Here is a 19525-nt window from a genome sequence, read left to right as displayed (position 1 = left end):
CAAAAAAATTTAAGAATACGTTTTATTCATGAGTGAATAACGAATGTACTGTAATAAAAACTTAATAGATTTTTATTCAATTATGAATAACGAGAGTTGAAACTCTAAAAAAATAAATTTTGTATTTTATCTTAAAACTATATCAATATAGATGTTTATCTATAGAGAATAAAAAATTATGAATTTTGATATATTTAAAATCATTTTTTGATAAAAATAGCTTTCTAAAAAAAACAAAAAAAAAAAATGTTTTTGTGTATATTAAGGTAATTATTAACATAGTTTAAGGAAACATGTTTGGTTGGATAATACATGTTTATCCGTTATTCATTTCCGCCGATACGCCTAAATGTTTTGCGGCAAAATAAATATGTGGCTGAGAATGTTTCCCTCATTGTAACACCGTAAATTTCAAAACAATTTTTCGCATTTTGTAAAAACATAATTCATTCATTACTCATAAAAACATCATTGTTTAAAAATCAATTCATAACAATATATCAATCCCAAGATCTCATAACATAAAATCTCGTGTGTGTACTGATCAGGCCGGCGCTTTCCCGCGATCCTCACTAGTACCTGAAACACAAAACACATAACACTGTAAGCACGAAGCTTAGTGAGTTCCCCAAAATACCATATATAACACATATTAGCCACTCGAGGCTATAACTCTGTGGGTCCGTGCACCCAAAGTCTGTGAACCCTCAGGTTCTATCTTTGTGAACCTTCCGGTTCTAACTCTGTAACATGCACAGCATAAATCACATAGAATAACGCAGTGCAACACATCACACATATACATAGCATACAACACTGTATCACATAACTCTGATTACCTAGGTAAAGTATAGTGAGAAGACTCACCTCAGACTCTCGTAAATCCCTGACTCGATAGAAGTATTGCCTAGCCTCCGCCTATTCACACAAAGTAAATATCCTCATAAATATAACACTCGAGGCTAGACTCGACCCTCTATTGTCACCCTCAGAAGGGTAAAAGACTATTTTACCCCCTTCTTGACTCAAGGACTCAATTGTTGACCAAACCCTAAAAGTCAACAAAAGTCAATGGTCAAACTTTAACCTAACTCGCCGAGTGCACTCCGGTGACTCGGCGAGTACACACATGACTCCTAACTCTTTGTCCCGCTTGGCACGTCGAGTCCCTCCCTAAACTCGACGAGTCACATCAGGCATGAATCGCGAGGCCACCCCGACTCAACTCGCCGAGTTTCAAGAACAACTCGGCGAGTACAGCCTTGAACTTCAGTCCTCAAATCCCCTTCTGACTCACTGAGTCATCCCCCAACTCGGCAGTCCACTCACTGAATGATTAATGGGCAACCTTCATACTACTCGCCGAGTCTGTTCTTGGGACTCGGCGAGTTCATGCCATGCACACTCTCAAAAAAACTTTTGAGGTCAGATCCGTCCCATACAATCATAGATCTGGCCTCCCCAAGCATGATAATCACGTAAAGCTAACATCTTGGTGCTCATGCAAAGGCTAAAAGGCCTTATTTGAAGATATGACCACTAAAATGACATCCAAAGCTCATAACCCCAATTAACACTCATAAAGCTCAAGGGAAAAGGGTCTCTGGACCTCTTTGGGTCTAGATCTACAACACCAACATGAAAAGGGACCAATTACTCAATAAAACCATCCTCTAAAGGGGCTAAAAAGCCCTAACTCTAGGAATTACACCATAAACTGAAGAAGGGTCGAATGAATACCTCAAAAATGAAGTATCTGAACCCTGGAATCACTGGATTAGCACCCTCTTTAGCCTCCTCTTGCCTTGGTCCTCTTCTATTTGCACAAATACTAACAAATGATCAAGAAATGGCTCCTTTCCTCTCACAATCGCTCTAGCTCACTTAGGGTTTCTCTCTGGGGTCTGGTTGCCGCAAATGGCGGCCATAAGGCCCCTTAAATAGGCCCCAAACCCGAGGAATTAGGGTTTCATTAAACAGTGTGGACTCGCCGAGTCCTCGGGGCGACTCGCCGAGTCCAGCCATCCACCCGGATAATGATTCGCGTCTCTACTTGGCGAGTCTACGCACCTACTCACCGAGTTTTTCCACAAAACTTAAAATAAAATGAATAAATATAATACCTAGAATTCCGGATGTTACAATTCTCCCCCACTTGAATCAGACTTCGCCTTCGAAGTCTTATTCCTAAAATAGCTCTGGATGCTGCTCACGCATCTCCCGCTCTGGCTCCCAAGTCAACTCGGATCCTCTCCAATGTTGCCACTGAACCTGCACCAGAGGCACCTCCTTGTTCCTCAGAACCTTGATCTTCCGATCCATAATCGCAACTGGTCTCTCTGCGTAGTTCAGGCTCGCATCCACCTGAATGTCCTCTAACGGCACTACCGCCGACTCGTCGGCTATACACTTCCTCAACTGAGACACGTGGAAGGTATTATGAATCCGCTCCAACTCCGCAAGTAGCTCCAAGCGATACGTTACCCTGCCCACCCTCGTGATCACTCTGAACGGCCCAATATACTAGGGCCCTAGCTTGCCCCTCTTCCTGAATCGAATCACTCCTTTCCAAGGAGATACCTTCAGGAGAACATAATCACCGACCTGGAACTCAAGCTCGGATCGTCGCCTATCCGCATAACTCTTCTGGCGACTCTCAGCGGTCAACAATCTCTGCCTGACCTGCTGTATTTTCTCTGTCGTCTGAAGCACAATCTTCGTGCTACCATCACTTGTTGCCCTACCTCTCCCCAACAAATGGGAGTCCGACACCTCCTCCCATACAACAGCTCAAAAGGCGGCATACCAATGCTCGAATGATGGCTGTTGTTGTAGGAGAACTCCGCTAAGGGCAAATACGTGTCCCAACTTCCGCCAAAATCCAACACACATGCTCGGAGCATGTCCTCAAGCGTCTGAATCGTCCGCTCGCTCTGACCGTCAGTCTGTGGGTGGTATGCGGTACTAAAATGTAGCCTCGTACCCAACTCCTCATGGAATTTCTTCCAAAATCTGGAAGTGAAACGCACATCTCGATCTGACACAATCGAGATCGGCACCCCATGCCGCGATACTACCTCTCTCACATATACCTCTGCTAACTTCTCTGCAGAAGAACTCTCACTAATGGTGAGAAAGTGAGCGTTCTTTGTCAAACGGTCTACTATCACCCAAATCGCATCGAAACCCCTCGCCGTTCTCGGCAATTTGGTGATAAAATCCATGGATATCTGCTCCCATTTCCACTTTGGGACTTCCAGTGGTTGCAACTTACCATGCGGGCTCTGGTGTTCGGCCTTAACCCTACGACAGGTTAGGCACCTCTCAACAAACCACACTACATCTCTCTTCATACAGGGCCACCAATACTCCCTTTTAAGATCTAGAAACATCTTAGTGGCCCTGAGATGGATCGAGAATCTCGATCTATGTGCCTCCTCCATCAAGATGGCACGCGTTCCTCCAAGGTACCACTACCCAAATCCGACCCTGGAAGGTCATAAGCCCTTTGCTATCGGTCACGAACTCTAACACCTGACCGATAACTCGCTCTCTCTTACGGCTCTCCGGTCTTACTGCCTCAGCCTGAGCCCCTCTGATGGTGTCCAACACCGGAGTCATCATCGTCAATCTCATACAAATATCCCGAATCAGGGCGCTCTCTGCCCTATGACTCAGGGTGTCGACTACCACATTAGCCTTGCCCGGGTGGTACAGTATCTCGCATTCATAATCCTTTACTATATCCAACCATCTTCTCTGACGCATGTTCAGGTTTGGCTGATCCATCAAATACTTCAAGCTCTTGTGGTCCGTGTATATCGTACACCGAACCCCATACAGATAATGGCGCCAAATCTTGAAGGCGAACACCACAGCCCCTAACTCTAGATCATGGGTGGGATACCTTGCCTCATGGGGCTTCAGCTGTCTTGATGCGTACGCGATCACATGCCCCCTCTGCATCAACACCGCTCCCAACCCAGATATCGATGCGTCACAATACACCACGAAGTCCTCCATTCCCTCTGGAAGAGCCAACCCCGGGGCTTCGCACAATCTCTGGCGAAGAGTCTCAAATCAGGCCTGCTGCTCTGGAACCCAGCTGAACACCACACCCTTCTGGGTCAACCTGGTGAGAGAAACGGCAATCTTGGAGAAATCCCTGATGAATCTCCGATAATAGCCAGCCAAACCTAGAAAACTCCTGATCTCAGAAGGAGATTTCGGCACCTCCCAACTCATCACCGCCTCGATCTTGGCCAGATCGACCAAAATCTCCTTTTGGTTAACGAGGTGACCAAGGAACTGCACCTCCCGTAACCAAAAACCGCACTTGGAGAATTTGGCGTAAATCCTCTCCGATCTCAGCATACTGAGGATTTCCCGAAAATGCTCCTCATGCTGCTCCCTGGATCTCGAATACACCAAAATGTCGTCAATGAACACAATCACTGATCGATCCAGCATCGGTCTGCATACCCTATTCATGAGATCCATGAACGCTGCAGGCGCATTAGTGAGCCCGAATGGCATCACCACGAACTCATAATGCCCATAACGAGTCCTGAATGCGGTCTTCTAGATATCCTCCTCGCACCCTCATCTGATGATATCCAGATCTCAGATCAATCTTGGAAAACCAAGACGCTCCTTGCAGCTGATCGAACAAATCGTCGATCCTCAGCAAAGGATAACGGTTCTTCACAAATAGGATTGGTGCTCCCCACGGAGAGCTGCTCGGCCGAATAAACCCTTTTCCCAGCAGCTCCTGAAGCTGTGAGGATAACTCCTGCATCTCTGGAGGTGCAAGGCGATAGGGCGCGTTGGCAATAGGTGCTACCCCTGGAATCAAATCAATGCGAAACTCAACCTGCCTCTCGGGAGGCAGACCCGATAACTCCTCGGGAAAGACATCCGGGAATTCACACACTATCGGAACCTCCTCAATCGTACTCGGTCTCTCTGCACCAACTCTCGTATCCATTACATACGCTACAAAACCACTACAGCCCTGCTGTAGACTCTGCCTCGCTCTAGCAGCCGAACAAAACGCTGAATCGGGACGGGTACCCTCGTCGTACACCGTAAGAACTCCCCCACTTGGGTCTCGAATAGTCACCAGCTGCCGCTCACAATCGATAACAGCTCCAAATCTGCTCAACCAATCCATGCCTATGATGACACAGACGTCCCCCATCGCAATCGGGACCAAATCAATAGGAAACTCTACACCGAAGATCTTGAGTACACATCCTCGAATCACCTTCGTGGCATACACTGCTCTATCGTCGGCGATGGAGACTCTCAGAGGTCGACTCAACGCCTCTCGCCTAATACTGATGTGCTGACTAAAAGCCAACGATACAAAAGATTGACTCACACCCGAGTCAAATAACACCAAAGCAGGTACATAACTCACAAGAAAAGTACCTACGCATATCATAATATAAGCACAAAATCTCAATCATTAAAATAAATACATGAAAGAATACATACCAGCCACGACATCGGGCGCTGCGCGGACCTCTTCCACAGTCAACTGGAAGGCTCTCCCCCGAGCCTTCGGCGTCTCGGTCTTCACCGGCCGACTATCAGAATCTCTAATAGCAGCAGGGGCAGACCCCTGAGAAGCTCCCTGTGCTGACCCTCGCAAAAGCAGACACTCGGCCTTCCGGTGTCCGGTCTGGTTGCAGTGGAAACACACTGCAAACCCCTTGGGGCAGTCCTTGGCCATATGCCCCTCCTTGCCACACTTGTAGCAAGATCTAGCTCTACAAACTCCATCATGACCCTTGCTGCACTTTCCACAAGTGCGGCCCTTCTGGATCCCTGCTCTGGGATCAGCGGGCTTGGCCCGCTTGGCTGCCGGCTGGGACTGTGTCGGTCGCCGATCCCTCCCCTGAGACTCCGCATCCTCCCTAGCCTAAGTCTCTAGCTCGATCTCCCTCTTCCGGGCATTTTCCTGAAGCTCGGAAAATGTCTGGTACGAGGAGTTCGCCACAAACTCCCGAATATCTCTCCTCAAAATATTCAAATAACGGCTCATACGTGCCTGCTCAGTAGACACGTGCTCAGGGTAGAACATCGCCCACTCATGAAACATCCTGGTAATAACCGTAACAGACTCTGTACCCTGCTTGAGGGTCAAAAACTCCTGTGCCAACCGATCCCGTTCCACCGGGGGAACGTACTCATCATGAAACATGGCGGTGAACCTCTCCCAGGTCACCGCAGCAAGCTCTGCTGGAGAATAGTGTGCTGTCGTGAACTTCCACCAATCCTTCGCCCCCAGGCGAAGCTGGTTCAGCGCAAACCGAACCCTCAAGTGCTCCGGGCACGAGCATGTATATAAACACCCCTCAATGTTAGATACCCATCTCATCGCTGCAATCGGATCCTACGTCCCATCAAACTCTGGTGGCTTCATGTTGCTGAACTCCCTGAACAATAACGAGTCACCCCCTTGCGGCCTAGCGGCAACGACGGCTGCGGTGGCCACTGCAACAGCAGCCTCAGAAAGAGCGGCATAACGCTCGTTAAAAGTCTCAATCAGCATGGTCTTGATAGACCCAAACATCTCTGGTATCTCTGCCCTGATGGCCGTAGCCACCTCCTCATGGATGATCCGGCGGATCTCCTCATCACTAGTCTCGCTGCTCTCTAGCGCATGACGTGTCCTCACCATGATCTACCTCTGAAATACAACATATGATATATTAGAAACTCACTCGTGCATACTCGCACTTGATAACTCATCCCTCCTTGATCCCTGGCATCCTGAAGATTCTTACTTGAACTGTACACCGTCCCGGTGTTTTCAGTAGTACGGGCCCAATACTACTGTCCACACCGCGTCAGTATACACCCCAAGTCCTCCTCCTAGGATCCCAAGTCCCAAGTACTCTATTATGCATAATCCACTCTCTAACAGGTCTCTAATAAGCTCCTCACTGCTACCTACTCACTCTCAAGCATCTCATAGCAGCTCACGTCCCCCTAGGCTAAGGCATCACAAATCAGGCCACTCTAGTCCTAATAGAAATACATAGCTCACTCTAGCACGAGAATACATCATATCAATCTCATAAGCATATAACATAAGGGTATTTTTGGAAATCACCGTTCGGGCGCTGACTGATCGTACACACGACTCTGCTCTGCGTTATCCAAAAATCTTTTACTCTTTTTAGAAAACTTGGTTCTCTTTTGAAAATATTTCTCAAATCCTCAGTTTGAGTTCAAATACGCCCGAAGGTGTACTCGAATCCCTCAAACCAAGGCTCTGATACCAACTTGTAACACCGTAAATTTCAAAACAATTTTTCGCATTTTATAAAAACATAATTCATTCATTACTCATAAAAACATCATTGTTTAAAATTCAATTCATAACAATATATCAATCACAAGATCTCATAACATAAAATCCTGTGTGTGTACTGATCAGGCCGACGCCTTCCCGCGATCCTCACTAGTACCTGAAACACATAACACATAACACTATAAACATGAAGCTTAGTGAGTTCCCCAAAATACCATATATAACACATATTAGCCACTCGAGGCTATAACTCTGTGGGTCCGTGCACCCAAAGTCTGTGAACCCTCAGGTTCTATCTTTGTGAACCTTCCGGTTCTAACTCTGTAACATGCACAGCATAAATCACATAGAATAACGCAGTGCAACACATCACACATATACATAGCATACAACACTGTATCACATAACTCTGATTACCTAGGTAAAGTATAGTGAGAAGACTCACCTCAGACTCTCGTAAATCCCTGACTCGATAGAAGTATTGCCTAGCCTCCGCCTATTCACACAAAGTAAATATCCTCATAAATATAACACTCGAGGCTAGAATCGACCCTCTATTGTCACCCTCAGAAGGGTAAAAGACTATTTTACCCCCTTCTTGACTCAAGGACTCAATTGTTGACCAAACCCTAAAAGTCAACAAAAGTCAATGGTCAAACTTTAACCTAACTCGCCGAGTGCACTACGGTGACTCGGCGAGTAAACACATGACTCCTAACTCTTTGTCCCGCTTGGCATGTCGAGTCCCTCCCTAAACTCGACAAGTCACATCAGGCATGAATCGCGGGGCCACCCCGACTCAACTCGCCGAGTTTCAAGAACAACTCGGCGAGTACAGCCTTGAACTTCAGTCCTCAAATCCCCTTTTGACTCACTAAGTCATCCCCCAACTCGACAGTCCACTCACTGAATGATTAATGGGCAACCTTCATACTACTCGCCGAGTATGTTCTTGGGACTCGGCGAGTTCATGCCATGCACACTCTCAAAACAACTTCTGAGGTCAGATCTGTCCCATACAATCATAGATCTGGCCTCCCCAAGCATGATAATCACGTAAAGCTAACATCTTGGTGCTCATGCAAAGGCTTAAAGGCCTTATTTGAAGATATGACCACTAAAATGACATCCAAAGCTCATAACTGTTGGATTAGTGTCTAAGTCCATAACTATTTTGGTATGTACTTGACCCGATGGTGCATGGTCCTTTTGGGTTGCCTTCACCAAAGCAACTTGATTGGAGAAATAAATAGAGAGAGAGGTTATTATGATTTATTAATATGTTATAAGGATAATATATTAAAGGAGAAATCATATTTGTTTAATTAATATTGGTCAATAATTAATTAAGAATTAATTTTGTGATCAAGTGTAATTAATTAAACTAGAGGGGCTAAATTGTAATTATGTGATAGTTACAAAATAAGGTAAGGGTTATCTTATATATAGGGTGAACGAATTTAAGGTGATAATGCCTTAGAATTCAACTAGGATAAGGGTTTCTAAGACTTATCTTATGGTTGCTTGGTGGGCAAGCAACTAGATAAGGATAAGGACTAAAACCCTAATCTTTACACCTATATAAACCCCCCTAAGGCTCATGAATTCGTCCAAGCCTTCCCAAGAAGTCCTAAGGACGAATTCCTACCTCCCTCCTCTCTCTTTATACCTTCTCCACTTGCTTATGGTGTTTGTAAGCCATTAGAGGAGTGACACTTGTGACTCTAAGCCTTCCAAAGTCAATTCAAGGAGGAATTGGGATTGTTATTACTACATAACAATCAAGGTAATATCATAAACCTAATTATATGTTAATATTGATTTCCATATGTTAGAATTAGGGTTTATAGTCTTGGATTCAAAGCATGTACAATAGAGAAACCTAGATCCAAGCATTAGGGTTTGTATGAGCACATAGGATGTCTTATGACCAAAACCCATCAATAACCCCCATTAACACTCATAAAGCTCAAGGGAAAAGGGTCTCTGGACCTCTTTGGGTCCAAATCTATAGCAATAACATGAAAAGGGACCAATTGCTCAATAAAACCATCCTCTAAAGGGGCTAAAAATCCCTAACTCTAGGAATTACACCATAAGCTGAAGAAGGGTCGAATGAATACGACAAAAATGAAGTCTCTAAACCCTGGAATCACTGGATTAGCACCCTCTTGCCTTGGTCCTCTTCTATTTGCACAAATACTAACAAATGATCAAGAAATGGCTCATTTCCTCTCACAACCACTCTAGCTCACTTAGGGTTTCTCTCTGGGGTCTGGTAGCCGCAAATGACGGCCATAAGGCCCCTTAAATAGGCCCCAAACCCGAGGAATTAGGGTTTCATTAAACGGCGTGGACTCGCCGAGTCCTCGGGGTGACTCGCCGAGTCCAGCCATCCACCCGGATAATGATTCGCGTCTATACTCGGCGAGTCTACGCACCAACTCGTCGAGTTCTTCCACAAAAGTTGAAATAAAATGAATAAATATAATACCTGGAATTCCGGATGTTATACTCATTCTCAACCTTTTTTTTCTCAATTGAACCCTCATGTGTGTGTGTGTGTGTGTATATATATATATATATATAGAGAGAGAGAGAGAGAGAGAGAGCTAAGTTCAAATGTGGATTGACATCTTTAATAATTAAATTAAATAAATAACAATGAATGAGAACAAAAATGAATTAGAATTTGTGAGAATCCATTAAAATAACAATAGTTCTGTGAGATTGAACGTATTCACATTACTAAACAACATATTCTCTTAGTAATTTTCATAAAATAGCATTACACACGTCCACACAATAGTTATCGATCCACATTATAATATATATAGGAGTAGGATCAAATGAGAACACCTAAAAGGTTGAGAACGTGAGAACAGATCTAAGCCTTCTAAATTTTAAAATCAAAGGTTAATATTACCGGGCCATTTATATAAATTCTGAAAGTTATAGGATTAAACTGTAACTTCCTAATTACCTAAAAGTGTACTATAGTCATTAGGTTTTATCTTATTTTTATCAACTCCTAAAATCACTCTCTCTCTCTCATTCTCTCTCTCTCGTTTCCTTTAAACCCTCATCGATGGAAGCCAGGACTAAAAAAAACGTCTGCCTCTTCCCTCTCATATCTCCACTGCCGACTACCAGCATCACCATTTTCATTATCTTTTTTCACTTGTTCTTCTTCTTCTTCATCATCTCTTTTTCTCACAAGTCCTCCAAAAACAGCTTCCGGAACATCTTTCTGTGAGATCTCAACCTTCCCATCATCATCATCATCATCATCATCATCATCATCATCATCATCTTCTTCTTCTTCTTCTTCTTCTTCTTCTTCTTCATCATCACTCTCTGGAAGCTCAATCTCTTCCTGGTTTTGGATTCTAGAGGCGGTTTCCGACGACTGTACACCGCCACTCACAAATCCAAGCTTCTGGTTGCTAGAATCCATGGTGGTGGTGGTGGTTTTGGGGGCGGCAGGTGCCAACTGTCTTTCTAAAGCGGCCATTTCGTCTTCAGGGACACCGACTTTCTTTAATGCGTCTAAAGTAGTTCCATGTCATGCTCCAAAAGAGTCAATTTGCTTTTATTGCCAAGAGAAAGGGCATTGGAGACGAAGCAACCGCATTTACCTAAGAGATCTAAGAGATGGGAGAGTCGAAACGTATGGCTCTAATATAGGTAAAATCCATTGACTAACTCTTTTAAGCTTCATTCTAGATTCTTAATACATAATGTGATAAGATTAAAATTGATGTTTTGTAGAATCGAAGAAAAGAAAGGGAGCTTAAAGGAAGAAGTGAGCAGAATCTAACCATGAAGGAATGGATTTCGATTGTATTTCTCAAAGATTAGATTCTTAAGCTACTACTTAGAGTTAGAGTTGGATTGCTAAGAAAGATGTATTAGCATAAGTTTTTCAATGAATTGCATTGTAAGGACAAATTTTTCCGCAATAAAATAAATTTTGATTTTAAATTTTATTTATTTATCCTTGCAATGACGTGTATGAAAAATTGATGTTAAAATGTTTCTATTATTAGCAATAATGGATTTGGTTCTTATTGTGTTATTTATGGAAAGTTGAGAATTTACCAAATAGGGAGAGTTTCTCATCGCCCAAAGTTTCAATTGGACAGAAATTTGGAATCACGCAACTTGGTTGCACGATGAATGAGAAATTTCATATTTGGAAATTAGACAAATTCATTGACAAAGTGTCAAGTGAAGGACAAAGAGATCGAGCACACAATGTTGCGTGTTGATCAAGTCCACCATAAGAGTAACAATGATATTCGTCATGATTTACTAAAGGTTTAGTAAATATGATTATACTTACAAGATTAAGTGTAATTTTGAATTGATTAAAGGGTTTAGATCAATAGCAGAACGAATAAGAAGAATCAAGTAGGCAGAAAGATAAAAGTTTCTCCATTCTAAGAAGATGGGAGAGTACCTTTTATGCTTTATGACAGGTCTTAATGATTAAGAACCATATCTCAATTGATCCTCTAAGTGAGTCTTAGTACAATTGTATGTCTAAGAAGAGGAATCAAGAATTGAAGAAATGGTTAAATCAATAAGTCAATCATACTTCGTTCCAATAACAAGTCTTAAAGTTAAGATTGTGACATTGAGTGAAAGGTATTAAGAAGGTTTGTAACTTTCATTAAATGTGGAAAGTTGTGATGTCTTGGATAAGACAAAGACCAACTAGGACCAATTTATGAAGTGTTTTGATAAAAGCTACACTAACTCTTGAATATTTGTTTGTCAAGAAATGTTTTTTGACAAGAGAATCTTATATGTCAAGGAGTCAGTGGGAGTCTTAATGGTCTTGAAAGGTTTCAAAAACAAATCAAATAAACCTTATCGATCATCACTAGCACACGAGTTGAGGTTTACAACCTATCATGTTGACATTATTTTGATTATGTGCCAATCCAATCGAGTTAATTATGCATGTGAGTTCTATGAGTTCTCATTTTGAACGCATAAAAGGCAAAGCACCTTAATCAATGAAAGGTACATTGATAGGAAAGGGTGAGCTGCTTAACTATTTGGAAGACATGGTGGGCAGCTGTGCTACCATAAGGCAAGAAATCAAGATTAAGAAAGGTTCGGTCCATATGAGTTTGAATTTGTCGTAAATTTTGGTTTTAACAAATTCACATGGATAGGAACACATACACCACTCAAATCTAAGTGTCATAAGATTTCTTCCTTCATGAAAATGATTGTGAGGAAATGCTTTCACTAAGAAAGATTTTAAGAAGATAGTGATTGTAAAATTGCATTCTCGAATTCAATTATGGTTACGGCATCCCTTTCCATAATTTGAATTGTGAGGTTTGGCAATTAGTCTTAATTGTTTAGACACACATATGAACTATCGAAGGCAAATGTGTATAAGTTCAAGAAACCTTGATAAAAGATTATCAAAGCACTAAGTATTAGAAACATGAACTTAAGAAATTCAATAAGCATTGTTTTTCTGAAAGTTAAGATGTTTATGAATACATGTCGAAGCTAGTGGGAGCATAAGTGTTATGTTTTATAATAATCATCAAGATAGTGGGAGCATAAAAGTTATGATTGTATGATTATTAAGGAAAGTATTGCAAGGTTAGCAATATTAATTATAGAAAACAAGAGTCATACTTTGCAAAGTCGCAATAGTTGAAGAGTTGTTTTGCTATAATTAAGGGAGAGAATATTATGCTTCATTTCAAATCTAAAGGTTTAGGTTGAGAAATGTTAATAAAATTTAGTCAAAGGTACAAAGTGTGTTCTTAAAATTTCGATTATGATTACGGCATCCCTCTTCACAATTCGAATTTCGAGAACATAGCAAATAAAACATTATGCGTCGTGTCCCATACGCTTCGGGTATAGGATCGATTGCAAATGCTTTAATGTTTGACCATTCTAAAGTTTTCCAAATGACTAGCGCATTTAGAGGGAAAAAGGACTATAATCGGTTCTGACTAAAATAATTAAACAACTATCAAAGGACAATCCAAAGTTCGACGAGGATTGGTCGCTTGTGAGTAGTTGGAAGTATAGTATTGGAAATTATGGAAATGTTTCCATATTGGATGGACCATATCGACTTTATTATGAATAGATAAGATTCTATTAAGAATGAGTTGTCATATGGAAAATATGGAAGTGTGTCCATATTGGGAATTGAATATTAAAAATCAATGACTAGATTAGAAACTTTTATACAAAAGGATGTTCAAAGGAATGTACTTTGAGTGAGAGACATCATATCTAAGGAATTGTCTTGTAACAATCTCCGATAGAAGACTTTGTAATATCATTGGCAATAGTCTTTGTGACTTTAGTGCAGTGACATTACGAAAGGATCGTTGCATAGAATGTTAGAATCTAGCATATTCTATAAGTAGCAAGAATTTGATATTCTTTAACTTATGGAAAAAGGATTTGGAGTTGTGAAATGAGAATGATTGGAAATGTGTTCAATGTGATATATTTCACAAAGAAAGAACCATAGGTAAACATTGTGTGCATGCTAGGAGCATGGGACAAGTGTAATAATTCAAGTAAGAAGTTGATTACCCGAAACGACAAATAATGAGTAATCAATATGGTGATAAATAAAAGGTGTTTTATTTATGCTCAAAGGATTGAGGCCATATGGGATTAGTATTATTCTTGTGTTTCACATTTGCATGTTTTGACTTCCAGAATAATTGAGTTTATTAAGAATAATCGAATTATTCAAACGGGCCACAGTCGTTCATATGTTGGAAGTAGATATGAATGAAGACTGTCGTGAATTGGTGTGTGGATTGTCTAAAAGAGTATTAGACATAAGCAAATGTTTGCTGCAACATTCATGAGTGCTTATGAATATGATTTGAGCATTGGATTAAACCCACGCTCACTTGGATCACTCCATGGATTGTATCACGAGTGATTGGTGAGACGATAACATCTTATATTCTTGAAACCGAGATGTGTGAGTTGTATCTTGCGAATCGGTTGCACATTGATAATATGTAAACGCACTAGTAACTTGGTGTTATAAAACATATTGTTGTGTGTGATTTGGTTATTAAGTGCAAGCAAGCATTGTATCAAAGTTTATTCGTTCCTTTTATTCAAAGTAGGATAAAAGTGATATCTTTGGGCCCCTCGATGGTTTAGTGATGACAAACGTAAATGCTCGGCCGGGCTAGGGCTAATTTGATTTGTTCAATTAGTCTGTTGTCATAAATCAGAAATCGAGAAGTAGTACAAAGAGAATGATTTGAAATCATGTCTCATATGATATCTAGAATGGAGGAATATATGATCCTTTATCTAAGGACACGCGTATTTGATATGATCAGAGTTGACAGCGGCTTTGGAAAGCTACGATTGCAGATCGGGATCCGAAGTTATACGCAGAATAGTTGTTAGACTTATCCAAGTGGGAGACTGTTGGATTAGTGTCTAAGTCCATAACTATTTTGGTATGTACTTGACCTGATGGTGCATGGTCCTTTTGGGTTGCCTTCACCAAAGCAACTTGATTGGAGAAATAAATAGAGAGAGAGGTTATTATGATTTATTAATATGTTATAAGGATAATATATTAAAGGAGAAATCATATTTGTTTAATTAATATTGGTCAATAATTAATTAAGAATTAATTTTGTGATCAAGTGTAATTAATTAAACTAGAGGGGCTAAATTGTAGTTATGTGATAGTTACAAAATAAGGTAAGGATTATCTTATATATAGGGTGAACGAATCTAAGGTGATAATGCCTTAAAATTCGATTAGGATAAGGGTTTCTAAGACTTATCTTATGGTTGCTTGGTGGGCAAGCAACTAGATAAGTATAAGGACTAAAACCCTAATCTTTACACCTATATAAACCCCCTAAGGCTCATGAATTCGTCCAAGCCTTCCCAAGAAGTCCTAAGGACGAATTCCTACCTCCCTCCTCTCTCTTTATACCTTCTCCACTTGCTTATGGTGTTTGTAAGCCATTAGAGGAGTGGCACTTGTGACTCTAAGCCTTCCAAAGTCAATTCAAGGAGGAATTGGGATTGTTATTACTACATAACAATCAAGGTAATATCATAAACCTAATTATATGTTAATATTGATTTCCATATGTTAGAATTAGGGTTTATAGTCTTGGATTCAAAGCATGTACAATAGAGAAACCTAGATCCAAGCATTAGGGTTTGTATGAGCACATAGGATGTCTTATGACCAAAACCCATCAATAACCCCCATTAACACTCATAAAGCTCAAGGGAAAAGGGTCTCTGGACCTCTTTGGGTCCAAATCTATAGCAATAACATGAAAAGGGACCAATTGCTCAATAAAACCATCCTCTAAAGGGGCTAAAAATCCCTAACTCTAGGAATTACACCATAAGCTGAAGAAGGGTCGAATGAATACCTCAAAAATGAAGTCTCTGAACCCTGGAATCACTGGATTAGCACCCTCTTGCCTTGGTCCTCTTCTATTTGCACAAATACTAACAAATGATCAAGAAATGGCTCATTTCCTCTCACAATCGCTCTAGCTCACTTAGGGTTTCTCTCTGGGGTCTGGTAGCCGCAAATGACGGCCATAAGGCCCCTTAAATAGGCCCCAAACCCGAGGAATTAGGGTTTCATTAAACGGCGTGGACTCGCCGAGTCCTCGGGGTGACTCGCCGAGTCCAGCCATCCACCCGGATAATGATTCACGTCTCTACTCGGCGAGTCTACGCACCAACTCGTCGAGTTCTTCCACAAAAGTTGAAATAAAATGAATAAATATAATACCTGGAATTCTGGATGTTATACTCATTCTCAACCTTTTTTTTCTCAATTGAACCCTCATGTGTGTGTGTGTGTATATATATATATATATATATATATATATATATATATATAGAGAGAGAGAGAGCTAAGTTCAAATGTGGATTGACATCGTTAATAATTAAATTAAATAAATAACAATGAATGAGAACAAAAATGAATTAGAATTTGGGAGAATCCATTAAAATAACAATAGTTCTGTGAGATTGAACGTATTCACATTACTAAACAACATATTCTCTTAGTAATTTTCATAAAATAGCATTACACACGTCCACACAATAGTTATCCATCCACATTATAATATATATATATATATATATATATATATATATATATAGGAGTAGGATCAAATGAGAACACCTAAAAGGTTGAGAACGTGAGAACAGATCTAAGCCTTCTAAATTTTAAAATCAAAGGTTAATATTACCGGGCCATTTATATAAATTCTGAAAGTTATAGGATTAAACTGTAACTTCCTAATTACCTAAAAGTGTACTATAGTCATTAGGTTTTATCTTATTTTTATCAACTCCTAAAATCACTCTCTCTCTCTCTCTCATTCTCTCTCTCGTTTCCTTTAAACCCTCATCGATGGAAGCCAGGACTAAAAAAACGTCTGCCTCTTCCCTCTCATATCTCCACTGCCGACTACCAGCATCACCATTTTCATTATCTTTTTTCACTTCTTCTTCTTCTTCTTCTTCATCTCTTTTTCTCACAAGTCCTCCAAAAACAGCTTCCAGAACATCTTTCTGTGAGATCTCAACCTTCCCATCATCATCATCATCATCATCATCATCATCATCATCATCATCATCATCATCATCATCATCATCTTCTTCTTCTTCATCATCATCACTCTCTGGAAGCTCAATTTCTTCCTGGTTTTGGATTCCAGAGGCGGTTTCCGACGACTGTACACCGCCACTCACAAATCCAAGCTTCTGGTTGCTGGAATCCATGGTGGTGGTGGTGGTTTTGGGGGCGGCAGGTGCCAACTGTCTTTCTAAAGCGGCCATTTCGTCTTCAGGGACACCGACTTTCTTTAATGCGTCTATGGCTTCATCGACTGTAGGCTTTTGCATTAAGTACTCAGGTAGCATCACGTGTGTCTGTAACAAAAACAATTGTTAATATTTATTTTTTATGACGATTATACCCCTCTACCATTAATATTTAACATGTGGATAACCAAATTTGAAATATTTAGTTTTGGAAGAAATGAGAATCGAATTAAGATCTGATTGGTAGGGAATGGAATCGAATAAAATTCCTTTGTAAATCTGTAGAATACAAATAATGACAAATGACAAAATCACCCTTGATTTCTTGTAGCTTCTATAGATACATGTTTGAAAATAAATTACAAATACTTGTAAAAAGGCAAAATGAAAAGGTTGTGTTAGCCAATTGGTGTGTATATTTAGTGATTTGGTTTACTGGATGATATATAATTTGATTTCTTTGTATTAATATTTGCTTGAGTGTTCAGGAGGTAGAATGGTTGCAATGGGAGGACCAACTGGAAAAATTTCTGAAGAACAGAGACAAAGAAAGAAAAAAAATCCTAATTTTCGAATTTTTTGGTAATAATTTCTTGAAGGGGGTGCGTGAATAGTTGTATTTATTTGTGAATGGTTGTATTTATTTATGAATAACACGTGTATTCATTTATGAATAACATTGTAGTTATGTGTGAATGATTGTATTTATTTATGAATAGTACGTGTATTCATTTATGATAAAATGTGTATTAATTTATAAATAACAGTGTATTCAATTGTGAATTACAATGTATTTGTGTGTGAATGATTGTATTTATTTATGAATAGTAGTGTATTCATGCGAATGAGTGTATTTATTTATAATTAGAGGTATTCATTTTATGAAAAAATGATAATTTTTACATTATTTTTTTATTTTCAATTTATGAAAAATGCATTGAATTATTTCTAATTTGATGTGTTTTCATTTTTGATTGGAAGTGTATTGATTTGAGATTAGATTTCTATTATTTTTTTTTAAAAACAAAAACGTGAAATAGTAGAAAATAATATTTTTTTTAAGATTTTCTTTTTAGATTTAAAATAAAAAGGAAATATTAATTTTTTTAGGTAATTTTTTTGAAGCCGTCATAAATATTTTTTGGGAAAAATCATAAAAAAACATTTATATATATTTCATTAACTAAAAGGAAATATTAATTTTGTTAGATAATTAAAATCATTATCCCTAGATTTTAGAAAACTCATTAATTAACATTTATATAAAGTTTCTAATATACCCTTATAAAATGATTGGTAAAAAACTGTTCTTGCATTCCCGGTATTCTAATTTAATTATATATATATATATATATATATAGTTTGTTTGTGTGAGATAGTGAGAGAGAGAGAGAAAGTGTGAAGTGACAATTGTACCTGGCAGGTACCCCTACCTGTACGCGCATCCTTACCACCTGTATATTTATACTCGGCATTTGCCCACAACTTCTCTGTCCCCTACTTTTTGTTCACACACACAAGCACACAGAGAGATACTTGGCTCCTTCATCTCATCAAGTGACAGGATAAACCATGAAAAAGTTAATTCGCCGCCTCTCTCGCGTCGCCGACTCATCTCCTTACTTTCTCCTCCGGTCGGAATCTCGTCCCTCCCCCACCACCCCCCGCCTAAGCCAATCCTTCCGTATGGCCAAGCCTCGACGCTCCGGCACCGTACCTGAGGGTCACCTCCCGGTGTACGTCGGAGAAGAGATGGAACGATTCGTGGTGAGCGCCGAGCTTCTAAACCACCCGATTTTCATCGATTTTCTCAATAAATCTGCTCAAGAATACGGCTACGAACAAAAAGGCGTCCTTCATATCCCTATCCACGTCTTCGTCTTCGAACGTGTCCTCGAAGCTTTACAAACCGGCAAATCAGCGTCTGACAACCTCGAAGACCTTTTCTCCGGTGATTTCCTGTAATAGCCTATGTATACTTGTTCGTTTTAGTTTTTTTCCTAATCAGTTATCAAGCAAATAGTGAGGTTAGGTGAGATCGTTTGATGCTGATTAGAAGAAATTATCAAATCAAATGTTATCGGTTTTAGTTTGGCTATGTATATAACAACTACGTCAGTAAAATCGGTGTTTTCGTCTGTATATTATTTTCTCTGATTTGAATTCTCCTATCTTACTCAGCAAGTATTCACCGATCTAGGTGTTTGATAATCCGAATCAACCATAAACTTTAGCCTCACCGACTATTTCTCTAAATCTGGCGATTATAACAATGTTTATTTAAGAATTCTGATTTTGAATTTCGTTTCATTTACTTTTTTGAATCTGTGATTATGATCGTGTACAAATCAT

At 40.0% G+C, this 19525-nt stretch overlaps 1 pseudogene; it reads left to right on the top strand.

Moving 5' to 3' along the window:
• The first annotated feature begins 18636 nt into the window (after positions 1-18636).
• Positions 18637-19315, top strand: LOC145063647 (auxin-responsive protein SAUR71 pseudogene; annotated as a pseudogene).
• The last annotated feature ends 210 nt before the right edge of the window (positions 19316-19525 follow it).

Source organism: Lactuca serriola, chromosome 7, assembly GCF_051521515.1.
Source record: "Lactuca serriola cultivar US96UC23 chromosome 7, Lser_US96UC23_V15, whole genome shotgun sequence".
In the NCBI taxonomy this organism is placed as follows: Eukaryota; Viridiplantae; Streptophyta; class Magnoliopsida; order Asterales; family Asteraceae; genus Lactuca; species Lactuca serriola.
Note: the sequence above shows the minus strand (reverse complement) of the source record. Positions and strands in the feature narration are given on the sequence as shown.